A 14,056-nucleotide genomic window follows, 5' to 3' on the forward strand; every position below is an offset into this window, starting at 1 on the left:
ATAAATGGCAAAAAGTGTGTTACGACTTCTACACTCGAGCCTTCTTCACTTCCTGAAGAAAGCTTGAGTGTAGGAGCCGAAACGTCGGAATAAAACCACTTTGTTTGCACTAACATAAGTCCTCTGAGTGCGGTTTACTTGTTTTTGGTTTTTATATATATATATATATATATATATATATATATATATATATATATATATATATATATATATATATATGTGTGTGTGTGTATATATATATATATATATAAATAAATATATATATACTATTATTTACACAACAACATCAACAAAATACACTCTAAGATTGTATTTTTCTTACATCTGCTAAACTGATAATTTCATCAATTTGTGACCACAAAGAAATTTTTCTGACTGCATGGAACAATAAAATTTAAAAATCAGACCCTATGGCTTAAATTCTTATTTGTTTGAGCAAAAGAAGCAATTGCAAATTATTGCATTATAAGGGCAATAACACATGGTGCTTTGTTTTAGAAACAAAACAGCCATTTTCAGGCATTTTTTTCTTTAGCATTTTATAGCCGTGACAACACATGGGAGACAAAATACCATGAGGCACATTTACTAAGGGTCGAATATCGAGGGTTAATAAACCCTTGAATTTGACCCTCGAAGTAAAATCCTTTGAATATCAAATTCAAAGGATTTAGCGCATATACTACGAACGATCAAAGTAAAAAACGATTAGAAGGATTTTAATCGATCGATCAAAGGATTTTTCTTCGATCAAAAAAAGCTTATAAAAGTGATGGGGAAGGTCCCCATAGGCTAACATTGTACCTCAGTAGGTTTAAACTGCCGAAGTATGTAGTCGAAGTTTTTTTTTAAAGAGACAGTACTTTGACTATCGAATGGTCGAATAGTCGAACGATTTTATAGTTCGAATCGAAGTCAAAGGTCATAGTAGCCTATTCGATGGTCGAAGTACAAACTTCGAAATGCAAAGTTTTTTTCATTCGAATCCTTCACTCGAGCTTGGTAAATGTACCCCTATGTGTCATTTCCCTAACTGATCATCTGGATGTATTCTCTTCTCTGGCATACCACTGAAGCTTCCTGGTGTGCGGTGGAATCCGGGGAGTAAACGTTCACATGTGCAAAATCCGGAAGTGGATGCAGGAAGCTCCACTCCCACGGAAATGCTTAGGTCATCAGATAAGAAAGCAAGCTTTTATTGAGTCGCAACCTTCTACTGCAGAGCCGCAGGCCTCTTCACTTCCCCTGTTGAATGCATTAGTCTCGCTGATAAATCAAGCGGTGGTACAAGGGGTCCAGGAGGCCTCAACCTCGGCTGTACCTAGAAGGCCTAAGAGAGCTAGGGAAGTTCTCTATGACTCCCTTTTTAGAAGTATCTGAAGAGGAATTATATGATCCGGCATATGGTCAATCTGATTTTTCGGATGAAGGGGAGTTTCTCTCGGAAAAGGAATCCAGTTTTGATACAGTGGTAGTTGATCGGTTAGTTAAAGCAGTGAGAAAGACTTTAAATTTGACGGAAGAACTTCCAAAGAGCTCCTCAGTTGTATCCATCAGGGAAGAAGCGTAAAGCAACTTTTCTGGTACATGATTCTATAAAGGAATTGATTAATTCAGAGTGCAAAAAGACAGAGAAAAGAGTTGTGGTCCAGGGGAAATTTGCTAAGAAATACCCAATTGACGAGGCCAATGCAGTATTGTGGGATAATCCATCCAAAGTGGACGCAGCAGTGGTTAGGTTGGCAGGTAAGACTATTTTGCCAGTGGATGATGGCTTTGCATTTAAAGACCAATGGAGAAACGAATGGAATTTGACTTGAAAAAAATCTTTTGTCTTGCCCTGGCCTCTTGTAGGCATTAATGTCAACTTCAAGGGCCATGAAAATATGGGTTAATAATCTGGAAGAGGCGGGGGCCACAAATGTAAAAAAAACAGCTTTAAGAGCTCAAATTTGCAGTGTACTTTGTGGCAGAAGCTTCTCTTGATCTGGGTCATCTGTCAGCCAGGTCTATGCCTCTCGGTATCAGCTAGAAGGCCTGCAGCTAGAATCCCTTGTTGGCAGACTCTGCCTCGAAAACAAACTTGTGCCAACTTCCATATGAAGGCAAGAGATTGTTTGGAGAGAATCTTGTTCGGAAGGCAGCGGGGCTGATATTATAGATTAATTGGGTTAACCCTTTCCTGTCCAGTGGCCTGTAGGGCGGGAATACTCACATTGGTGAATGCTGCCATGGAAGGTGACTTGGAAATAGAAATTACGGTAAGTATTGTTTTAATGGCATCTCTATGCACTTTGTTATAATCCATAATCCATCAAGTCTAAGGTTCTTAAAGGGGAATTCAACCCCCCAACTAATAAAAGCCCATACCCTCCATAGTCCCCCCCTCCCTGCTCCCTTCCAGTCACAGTCACCATCTTCTGGCGCTCTGGTAATCTTTGGGTCTTCTTCCGGGGCTTCTGTAATTTTCATCACGTTCTTCGCATGCACAGTTATCATGAAGTGGAAGACTGCTCCAAATGCCATTGCACTGATACGGTGCTTACTTACCAAATGAAGCACCGAAGACGGTGCCCATGAGCTCCACTGCACTCTGCAACGAGGGGTAATTACAGGCTTAGGGGCATTTACAGTAGTTAACACTTGTGCAAGGGGGTGGGTAGGGAGTAGGGTTTTTTATTAGTTGGGGTAGTTAAATTCTCCTTTTAGAGATATTCTTTTGATCCCTCCATGGTGTCTTCCACTATTTCACGAAAAGGAGGTGTTGCAGTAAGTGCAAGACAAACATCATGGCCATATGTTTCTATAATTTATATTAATTTGGTATAGTCATACTGTTAATCTAATGCAACTTGTTGTTGCAGACATATTTTTGGAAGGCTCCCAATGCCATTTTCTGTAGTTTTTTTTGCAGTTGCAAAGAGCAACATTTCCACAAATTAGAATCTTGCACTGTTCTGGGAATGAAGCCAAGATTTAAATTGGACAATAACCTCTGCTCTGTATATAACTTCTATTATACATCTGTGGGGAGAGCGATTTGTTTAATGCAGTTAGAGTGGTAGCATATTATTGACTGATATATGAGTCACTCTTTGGCAATGTGTATTTCTTATATTTATATATATTGAACAACTGGTTTGCAGTGTATTCGGCCACTGTTGTGCAAACAATAACAATTAACAGATCAGGAATAAGTCTTGGTTTTTCAGTTTTTCTTGTGGCTGTAATGATTGAAGAGAATCTCAGGATACTTGTAGTGTTTTGGAAGCAGTGCATTTTATGACTTCTTTTTTTTTTATTATGACTGTAAAATTTTATAGTTTCTCATACCATGTTTTTTTTTTCCAAAAAATAAACAGTCCTACTAAAATAGAAATAGAAGCAGATGGTTCAGTCACTTACAGTATAGCAGCAACTTGGTCAAAAGTATGAATCTATCTATCTATCTATCTATCTATCTAATCTGCTAAATAATCAAGTATTTAATAAAACACCATGTTGCAGATTTATTAAAATGCAAACCACAGAATCCTAATGAATTCCCAGCAGTTTTATTTTATCATAATTATTAATGTTTTCCAGACTGGTAAGAATGTATTTTAGGTTTGACTGCTTCAAAAATGTAAGTTTTTCTATGGTTATTATAGTTCAGCAGCAGCCTATTCAATGCTCAAAAAAGAAGGTGGGCATACACTGATCTCTGACACCAGATATGCTCACTTGATGAGGTCGCTAAAGAAATGGTCAGATTTGGCCACCCATGTGCAGGCTCAATTCGGGCCAATACGATTGTTGGTAGATGCTGTCCTCGTCTGACAGGATTTTTAATGGCAATGGATTTTTGCAGCAAACCCATGGGTCAAATTGATTGCTATTGAAAACAGTAGGGAGTAATTTCCAAGGCACTTACCTGTTTAGCTCAGTGTCGGACTGGCCCACCGGGATACCAGGAAAACTCCCGGGGGGCCCAGGTTTCAGTGGGTCCTCATTCTTATAAACATTTGTTATATTTCATGGCCATTCCCTATTTATGTGAGAAGAAAGAAGCTAAATAGATAGAATCATAGATTATAGTATGTAAAACAAGATACTAGGTTGAGTGAGGAGAAGAAGAATAGTGCCCCTGGTCTAAAGTTTTTGGATGGTCCCAGTCCGACACTGGTTTAGACATTAAAGGCTCCAACAGCAAAATGCCTACAATCTACTGTATTTATTGCTATAGAAAAGATGAGGCAGGCTTTATCAGGTCTGGTGATGCTGAGAGGCCTTCTTTGACATATATTTAACAGTTCTCTAAGCCTGCACCCATTGTATTTACCACACGCTAACTCACGAAGAAGTTTGACATGTAGAAGTATATTTTCAATATACTGTAAATGAATAAAAAGGAATGTACAATCATTTATACATGGGCAGAGTGAGCTGATGTGTTTTGTTTTCATTCAATTTAATATATATGTTATATAAATATGTATATATTATATAAACATACAGAAAATTTGCAACTTCAGATCTCATATATAGGAATAAATCTGTATTTCGACGTCCTATTAGTTTAATTATATTTGTCTGTAATAATTTTAGTGCATGTCTGACAGAATGACAGTGCATTTCTCAAATTCTCATCTAGAGTAATATCTACACACATTAATGTGCACTAAAGGCAAGTGAATTACTGTTGGGATATATTGCCATTAAATAATCACATTTTTAGTCATAAGCTCAGACTAATGGGATTTGCTCAAAGAAGTGGCTATTGGGAGCAATAAACATAATTAGCTAATTATTCCTGCTTAGTGCATAGTATCATTATTTCCTCCTATATTGAAAACATAATGTTATTCATAGATTGCAATACTTGCAATATATTTCATAAACCCCAGCCTTTCTGTTTTTTTAAAACATTTCTTTTATTATGAAGCCAGGTCGTCCATGCTTATTTATGCAACCTTGTAACTGGAAGCAGCATTCAGGTCTTTATGCAGATATCTGCTTTGTACAATTATAAAGGGACTTGACACATAAATATTGTAGTTATTTGCCTGTGAATTGTGTTAACAGGGTTAAAACTAAGAGAAGCATTAGCTCTTAAAGCTACTTTCTTAATCACTTGTTCTAATTGTGGATTCCAATGCTGTTAACATGCAAGTCCTTAAATTCCCCCTTCCACAAGAAAAAGACTTTTCACCCAACTAGTTGTTTGGATATTCCTTTATTAATACAGAGCTATCAACTCGCCCTATTTAAATGGGAGTTACTCTATTTTGACCTTCTCCCTCTGCCTCCCATCAAGGAATTCTCAAAAAGTTTGACATTTCTGTGCAGAGTTTAGTGTTAGCATGCACTGCAAGAATTTGGTGACATTACTTCTAGGTGCGAGTAGTCTCCAATTTACTTTTAAAACAGCTTGTATAATCCACCAAAAAGCATTTTACTGGTGAATTTTTATGTTGATTACATACAGCAATGATGGCCAGAGTTGAACACCCCACCAGAAAGAAGTTTTGGCTAACATGAGTGTAAACAGATTATTTTGAGGTATACTTATGTCTGCTCTTTATTTAATGACAGTTATACCCTTTTGCAACCATTTAGGGGGTTATTTATCAAACTCTGAATAAAAAAATCACGAAAAATTTGAATTATTTTGACCTAAAAAATAATCAGATTTTATCAGAATATTTTTATGCCCCGAAAAAAGTCAGAATCCAAAAATCTGCCATCTCCAAGCTGTCGGGGTCCTGTAGAAGTCAATGGCAAAGGTCCCATTTCAATATCATGGTCCACGCTGAGTTTCGCCCAAAAATCAAATATTTTCACATTTTGGCACCAAAAGTCAGATTTTGGTGGAAAATCTGACTTTTTGGCTGGAAAATGGAATATAACTCATAGTACAAGTTGATACGTGGACTAGTCCTATTGCCATTTTTGAGTCAGGAACAAATTTTTTCCCCCTCTGAGCCAAATTGGAGAGGCTTCAGATGGGGTTTTTTTTGCCTTCCTCTGGATCAACTGGCAGGCAGGTTAAAAAAAAGCTAAAAGGTTGAATTTGATGGACGTGTGTCTTTTTTTCAACCTAACTTATATATACTATGTAAAATCTGACTTTTGGCGGGAAAAACTATTTTTCCAGGTTATTTCCCCAACCTATTTTACCGAGCTTTTCCTATGATAAATAAGGTCCAATAGGCAATTCAGAGTTGGTCTGACTTTTTTAATAGAAATAATGAGATAAATTTGGTCTTTAAAAAATAACCCCCTTAGAGTGTATAAAAACAATAAATTGCTAGACAACTCTAAAAACTCCGTATGACCTGGTTCTTAAAGCTAGAATGAGAACTAGAACCATCCAACAATGTTTCATAATGTTATGCATATCCACACTGAAAACTGTTGTCTTAGTTTCCACAATTTGAAGATACCATGAGCATACTGGGTTGCTTACAATTATCTTTGCTTATAAAACATAGTCCTGATTTGTGGTCTAGAAATTGCTTGCTAGAAAGGGGTTGGGCTTAGTATGGTTGATGCATGGGTGAGGATTGACGTGAGCAACAGCCTAAAATTTATAGAACTAGCTAGAATTGTTGGAGGTAATGATTCAGAAGTAAAAATCGGAATAACCCTGAACCAAAAATTAAGAAATTGTGCAACATTGTTATAATTTCCAGTATGGTAACATTATTAACATTCAACTACAACAAAGTAGAAGCATGAATTATATACAGAAATTTATGGCTCTGTGCTTTTAATCAGTTTGATGAGTTTTATAAGGGATTAGAGCCAGCTATATTTCTCCTTTTTTCTTGTTTATGGCAATATACCATCACATTTATCAAATATTTAATTATTAACTTACTTAGCCACTGAAGGCTGCAAAGAATTGTACCCAATAGTGAGAGGCCAACCTGCTGCCCTTCCTAGGCACTGCTTTCCTCCGTAACTCATGCCCTTTACACCGGGCCCCTTCCATCACTTTGGCCCCAGGCCTAACCCCTGTTAAGCCCTACACTTGTTACCATTCTCACCGGCTTCCCCCTTAGGGGAGTCCCTTCCACTGCGACATTATGCTAACACTCCCTTATCCAACTACCCCTTTATTCTGGGGAGGGCGGGCGGGAGCTGTTCAAGGTAAAAAAGCATGCTCCCTTTACTTTCTTCCTCTTTTAACCCCTTCTGTCTCCACCCCCCCCAATAGCAACCCAGGAACTACAACCCTCATAATCCTTAATCTCCTCTTCCGGTTCCCTCATTCCTAGCCTTGTCATGGCCCTGACGTTCCCAGTTCCTGGATCACTCCCCAGGCCATTCTTGAAGATTACAGGCATACTTGAAGATCACACTTGATCATTTGTCTAATTTTTGCTGCCAGATTAGGATTAGTTCAGTCTGACCTGCCAAATGATATGTTAGATTGCCTTCATGTGTGTGTGTCTCTGCCCTTATTGATACAGGTATGGGACCTATTATCCAGAATACTCAGGACCCAGGGTTTTCTGTATAATGGATCTTTCCCTAATTTGGATCTTCATTCCTAAATTCCACTAGAAAATCATGTAAACATTAAATAAACCCAATAGGCTGGTTCTGCTTCCAATAAGGATTTATAATGTCTTAGTTGAGATTGAGTACAAGGTACTGTTTTATTATTAGAGAGAAAAAGGAAATAATTTTTACAATTTTGGATTATTTTATTAAAAGGGAATCTATGGGAGACAGCCATTCCTTATTTTGTAGCTTTCTGGATATCGGGTTTCCGGATAACAGATCCAATACCTGTATAGCTAAAACAGCAATCCATTAATCCCAATAAAGGCAGCTGGAAGTAGAGACTTGTGGAAACCTATGTTCCATTTACAGAATGTTCCAGTCATAACCACTTCTCTGGTATTATGTTGAAGATACTTTGGAAGCCATCATTTCTCTGGCTCTTATCCCTACATCTCATCAGAAATTAAATCTTGTGTCTCATGCAAGATATTTCCTACAAAAAGATTTAAGATAAACATTAATTTAAGAACAGAGAGAAAAGCAAATTAAGGCACCAATTTACCCCATCTGGTTAAGACATATCTCTGGGATTTAAAACAATCATAAAAGGCAAATGAAAAAAAAAAAGTTTCACTGTTTTTTTCCCCCAACAAATTCATTACATGTCAATCTGTACAGTAGCTTAATCATACAAAAGCAGAATGAGTTTAGATTCTCATCTTTTAATTAGAAAGAGTATTGTTCATATTGCATGGATTCCCATCAAAGCAGCAAGACCCAGCATACACCGTTAATATAATTTGTCATGTCATTCAATCAGCCAGTCTGTTAAAAGGACAAGAATAAAATGGTGAAACTGCTTATTTTTAATTAATGTTCTGATCTAATGTTTTATGTGTCACAAAATGTGGAAATGTCATAAAATGTGGCTGATTTTTTTTTTTTAAACATGTTTATTTCTGTGTTCCTAAACCAGTGCCGGAATGGCCCACAGGGATACCCAGGTGGGCCCAGGTGTCAGTGGCCCCTCATGCTGCTAAAAATTTGGCCTATTTCATGGTCATTCCCTATTTCTATGCAAAAAAAGAGGCTAAATAGGTGGAATAGTGGATTATAGTATGTAAAGAAAAGATACTAGGAGAATAGAGGTTGAGTGAGGAAAGGAAGAATAATAGTACTGAGAGTGGACCCCTGGTCTAAGGTTTTTGGATGGGACCCTGGTCTAAGGTTTTTGTGTGGGCCCCTGGTGTCCCAGTCCGACACTGGGCTAAACAATTCACTGAGCATTATTAAAACCCTTTTAGTGAGATAAATGTTTTTATAAATCTGTGTAATTATTTTTATATATTCATATAAGTTTTGTAAGGTATTGTTATGTACTTGCTTTGTAAAAAAGTGATGTAGATATGTGTTTGAAAAGAATTTGTGATTTTATGATTAACCTGTATTAAAGAGGTAGTTCACCTTTCAGTTAACTTTTAGTATGTTATAGTATGTTATAGAATGGTCATTTCTAAGCAACTTTTCAATTAGTCTTTATTATTTATTTTTTTTATAGTTTTTTTAATTATTTGCCTTTTTCTTCTGACTCTTTCCAGCTTTAAAATGAGGGTCACTGGCCCCATCTAAAAAAGAAATGCTCTGTAAGACTGCAAATTTATTGTTATTGGTACTTTTTATTACTCATATTTCTATTCAGGTCCTCTCCTATTCATATCTAGTCAAGTCTCTTATTCAAAGGAATGCATGTTTGCTAGGGTAATTCGGACCATAGAAATCAGATTGCTTAAATAGCAATCTGGAAAGCTGTTGAATAAAAAGATAAATAACTTAAAAAAACACAAATAATAAAAAATAAAAACCAATTGCAAATTGTGTCAGGATATCATTCTCTAAATAATACTAAAAGTTAACTCAGGTGCACAACCCCTATAAGGTCCAGTAAGCTCAAAGAGATATCTGGTGGGCCACAAGCCTAAATGTCTACTTTATGTTTTGTATTTTTTTTTTAAATTACCTTGTTATGAGTATCCATGATAAAGAAATCACCTTAAACACCTTTCCCGATTGTTTCAGCAACAATTTGTTTTTTCAATTACAAATACATATTTAACAGTAGATATTGATTATTTAATTATGTTTCCAAAGCAGAGAACTTTTACAAAAATATTGCAGCTATTTTCAGTAAGTGCCTTTTGCATCTGATTTCCACAGTCTCAATTACACAACTCATTGTCTAGGTAATGGATAGCTAGCTTTATTTATGGTAATTACATTTATACTGAACTATCAGATTACTGTTATCTTGGTTGTAAACATGCTATCACATTTACCCTTTATTCCACATTTGCTTTTCACCTGCCAGAAATCAATAACCAAACTAAAAAAATAACAAATACTTCATATAACAATATTAGAAATACCTCCCCTTCATAAATCAGCCTTTTGTTCAAGAGTGCTTCTTTTTCTGCTATAATTACATTAACAAATTCTATAAATACACAGTTATAATGACCAGAAGTTAATTATATGGTTGCATTGTTAATTTGAGATAAAAAACCCCCCCACAACTTTTCATCAGGTCCAACCATTCAATATGATGTAGGAGAAGTGTGCAGAGGTAATCTGCTATCGCAGTATCCTGTGGCAGGGTATTCCACAGCCTCTCCACTCTCACATTAAAGAGCTATTTAGGTTGCTTCAGATGCGAATTTTGCTTTGGAAGTATCTGTCTATACAGTACAGTATAGAATTTTTAAAGAAATATAACTACAGTATGTTCTGTTTTTTTAATATTATCTTTGTTTTATGCCATGAAATTAAACATTCCAGTGGTTCTTTCATTTTGAGAAAATTTGTAAAACTTAGTCTATATAAAGACTAACAAGAACCAGTAAGGCCCCTTCTGTCATATACAGTATACTTTTTTGTCACAAATATTTATGCAGAAATGAAGGATGATTGCAATGGCATATAAGCTGCATTTTATTTTTTAATTTTTCTTTTATTAGTTGATATTTTGTGTAGATAACTGTTTATATAAGGCCCTGTTGATAAAGTGTTCAATGCTGTCTGCAAAATGTTTTAATGTTTTTTGTTGTTTAGCAGGAATGGCCTGTTTGTAAAGCAGCAATATGTTTCTGTGGAAATTGTTTTCTGTGTTTGAACAGAACTTTCATCAAAAGTTTTTTGCAAAGAATGGCTGTGGCCTTTACAAAATGATCAAATTTACTAAAAAGATGGTTTTCATTCTTCTTTTGAAATTATGAGAATTTTGCCATATTGCAGGTAAAGAAAAGAACATTTCAGCAATTTATTGGCTCAAAATTAGAAATATTTCTCAGTGTCTTGGAATGAAACATTTTGTCAAACTTGGAGTTTTATAAATAGGAGAAGTTGTAAAAATAATAGAAAATGGTAAGGAGAAGCTCAGTAATTAAGATGCAGACTGAATTGCTGAATATTCTACATACGTTAATATATTTCTCAGCAGCATCTGTGAAATATTAGAAACTATTTTATCAAATATACCTACTACCTTTAATGAAATTCTGCTCAGCAGTGCCAAATATAAGAAATGTATAAACTAATATATCACTTAAGAACAGTATACAGAGTTGGTGACCGGGCTGCTTTAGAAAGACATAAGAAGGTAAAAAAAGGTCACATATATATATAGATAATATAAAGTTATATGGAAAATAATATATAGAAAATATAAAGTCATTATGCTGGAGATACTGTTTTAATTTGAGGTGTAAATAATGTAGGGGCCAGTTAATCCCAGTACTGATACCTTTTAAAGCTTGCACAAGCTAAGCAGTCAGAGCAGGCAGAGTTTCATGTGGAGTGGGCCGGATGTGGCCCTCGAGCAGCCAGTTGGCCAACACTGCTTTAGAGCATGGCATTTATTCAGGTTTTACATAAAGACAAAGTCCTCCACCCTTTTTAATCCCCCTATTAAAATCTAAAAAGAGTGTAGCCATTTAAATTGATAGTTTTGACGTGTTTAATCCCTCCAGGTCTCATTGATACCAATTATATCATAGTTTTTAGTGCATGCAATTAAGTCTAGCTCTCCCATTTTACACGAGTAAACTTTCTTTTAGTCTGTTTTTCTTATAACAGAAGGATCTTCCTAGCTGGTAAACTCTATGCCCCCTCACGACCCCTTACTAATCCCACAGCCCATTCTACCCTAGCTTCCCCATAATATTCTTGCTCACCCCCCTTGCCTAGTTTAAACACTCCTCCAACCTCTTAGCCATTCTTTCCCCAAGTACAGCGGACCCTATCATTGAGGTGCAGTCTGTCACGACGATTGTACCCCAAGGAAAAATCAGCCCAGTGTTCTAGGAACCCAAACCCTTCATTCCTACACCAAGTCTTTATCCAGTCATTTAGCTCCCTAAGCTCCTGCTGTCTTCCTAAACTTGCTCAATTTCCGAAAAAATTACATAAGAAGACCTTCCCTTAATCTTTGAGCCGAGATTCCTAAGCTCATTCTTTAAGGTCCTCCATCTACTATTAATTCTGTCCTTAGTACCAATATGTACTAAGACAGCTGGGTCATGCCCAGCCCCACCCAATAATTTGTCTACCCAATAAACCACATGCTGAACCCTGGCACCATATGTATATAGAGCTCATTTGCTTTTTTATTCTATAAATACACAGTTATAATGACCAGAAGTTAATTATATGGTTGCATTGTTAATTTGAGATAAAAAACCCCCCCACAACTTTTCATCAGGTCCAACCATTCAATATGATGTAGGAGAAGTGTGCAGAGGTAATCTGCTATCGCAGTATCCTGTGGCAGGGTATTCCACAGCCTCTCCACTCTCACATTAAAGAGCTATTTAGGTTGCTTCAGATGCGAATTTTGCTTTGGAATTATCTGTCTATACAGTACAGTATAGAATTTTTAAAGAAATATAACTACAGTATGTTCTGTTTTTTTAATATTATCTTTGTTTTATGCCATGAAATTAAACATTCCAGTGGTTCTTTCATTTTGAGAAAATTTGTAAAACTTAGTCTATATAAAGACTAACAAGAACCAGTAAGGCCCCTTCTGTCATATACAGTATACTTTTTTGTCACAAATATTTATGCAGAAATGAAGGATGATTGCAATGGCATATAAGCTGCATTTTATTTTTTAATTTTTCTTTTATTAGTTGATATTTTGTGTAGATAACTGTTTATATAAGGCCCTGTTGATAAAGTGTTCAATGCTGTCTGCAAAATGTTTTAATGTTTTTTGTTGTTTAGCAGGAATGGCCTGTTTGTAAAGCAGCAATATGTTTCTGTGGAAATTGTTTTCTGTGTTTGAACAGAACTTTCATCAAAAGTTTTTTGCAAAGAATGGCTGTGGCCTTTACAAAATGATCAAATTTACTAAAAAGATGGTTTTCATTCTTCTTTTGAAATTATGAGAATTTTGCCATATTGCAGGTAAAGAAAAGAACATTTCAGCAATTTATTGGCTCAAAATTAGAAATATTTCTCAGTGTCTTGGAATGAAACATTTTGTCAAACTTGGAGTTTTATAAATAGGAGAAGTTGTAAAAATAATAGAAAATGGTAAGGAGAAGCTCAGTAATTAAGATGCAGACTGAATTGCTGAATATTCTACATACGTTAATATATTTCTCAGCAGCATCTGTGAAATATTAGAAACTATTTTATCAAATATACCTACTACCTTTAATGAAATTCTGCTCAGCAGTGCCAAATATAAGAAATGTATAAACTAATATATCACTTAAGAACAGTATACAGAGTTGGTGACCGGGCTGGGCTGCTTTAGAAAGACATAAGAAGGTAAAAAAAGGTCACATATATATATAGATAATATAAAGTTATATGGAAAATAATATATAGAAAATATAAAGTCATTATGCTGGAGATACTGTTTTAATTTGAGGTGTAAATAATGTAGGGGCCAGTTAATCCCAGTACTGATACCTTTTAAAGCTTGCACAAGCTAAGCAGTCAGAGCAGGCAGAGTTTCATGTGGAGTGGGCCGGATGTGGCCCTCGAGCAGCCAGTTGGCCAACACTGCTTTAGAGCATGGCATTTATTCAGGTTTTACATAAAGACAAAGTCCTCCACCCTTTTTAATCCCCCTATTAAAATCTAAAAAGAGTGTAGCCATTTAAATTGATAGTTTTGACGTGTTTAATCCCTCCAGGTCTCATTGATACCAATTATATCATAGTTTTTAGTGCATGCAATTAAGTCTAGCTCTCCCATTTTACACGAGTAAACTTTCTTTTAGTCTGTTTTTCTTATAACAGAAGGATCTTCCTAGCTGGTAAACTCTATGCCCCCTCACGACCCCTTACTAATCCCACAGCCCATTCTACCCTAGCTTCCCCATAATATTCTTGCTCACCCCCCTTGCCTAGTTTAAACACTCCTCCAACCTCTTAGCCATTCTTTCCCCAAGTACAGCGGACCCCTATCATTGAGGTGCAGTCTGTCACGACGATTGTACCCCAAGGAAAAATCAGCCCAGTGTTCTAGGAACCCAAACCCTTCATTCCTACACCAA

General features: G+C 36.0%; 1 protein-coding gene across 2 annotated transcripts in view; it reads left to right on the forward strand.

The window, feature by feature from the left end:
• tox3.S (TOX high mobility group box family member 3 S homeolog) overlaps positions 1-14,056 on the forward strand; it is a 142,136-nt gene that overhangs the window by 37,922 nt on the left and 90,158 nt on the right. The window lies entirely within an intron of this gene.

Source organism: Xenopus laevis, chromosome 4S (assembly GCF_017654675.1).
Source record: "Xenopus laevis strain J_2021 chromosome 4S, Xenopus_laevis_v10.1, whole genome shotgun sequence".
NCBI lineage: Eukaryota > Metazoa > Chordata > Amphibia > Anura > Pipidae > Xenopus > Xenopus laevis.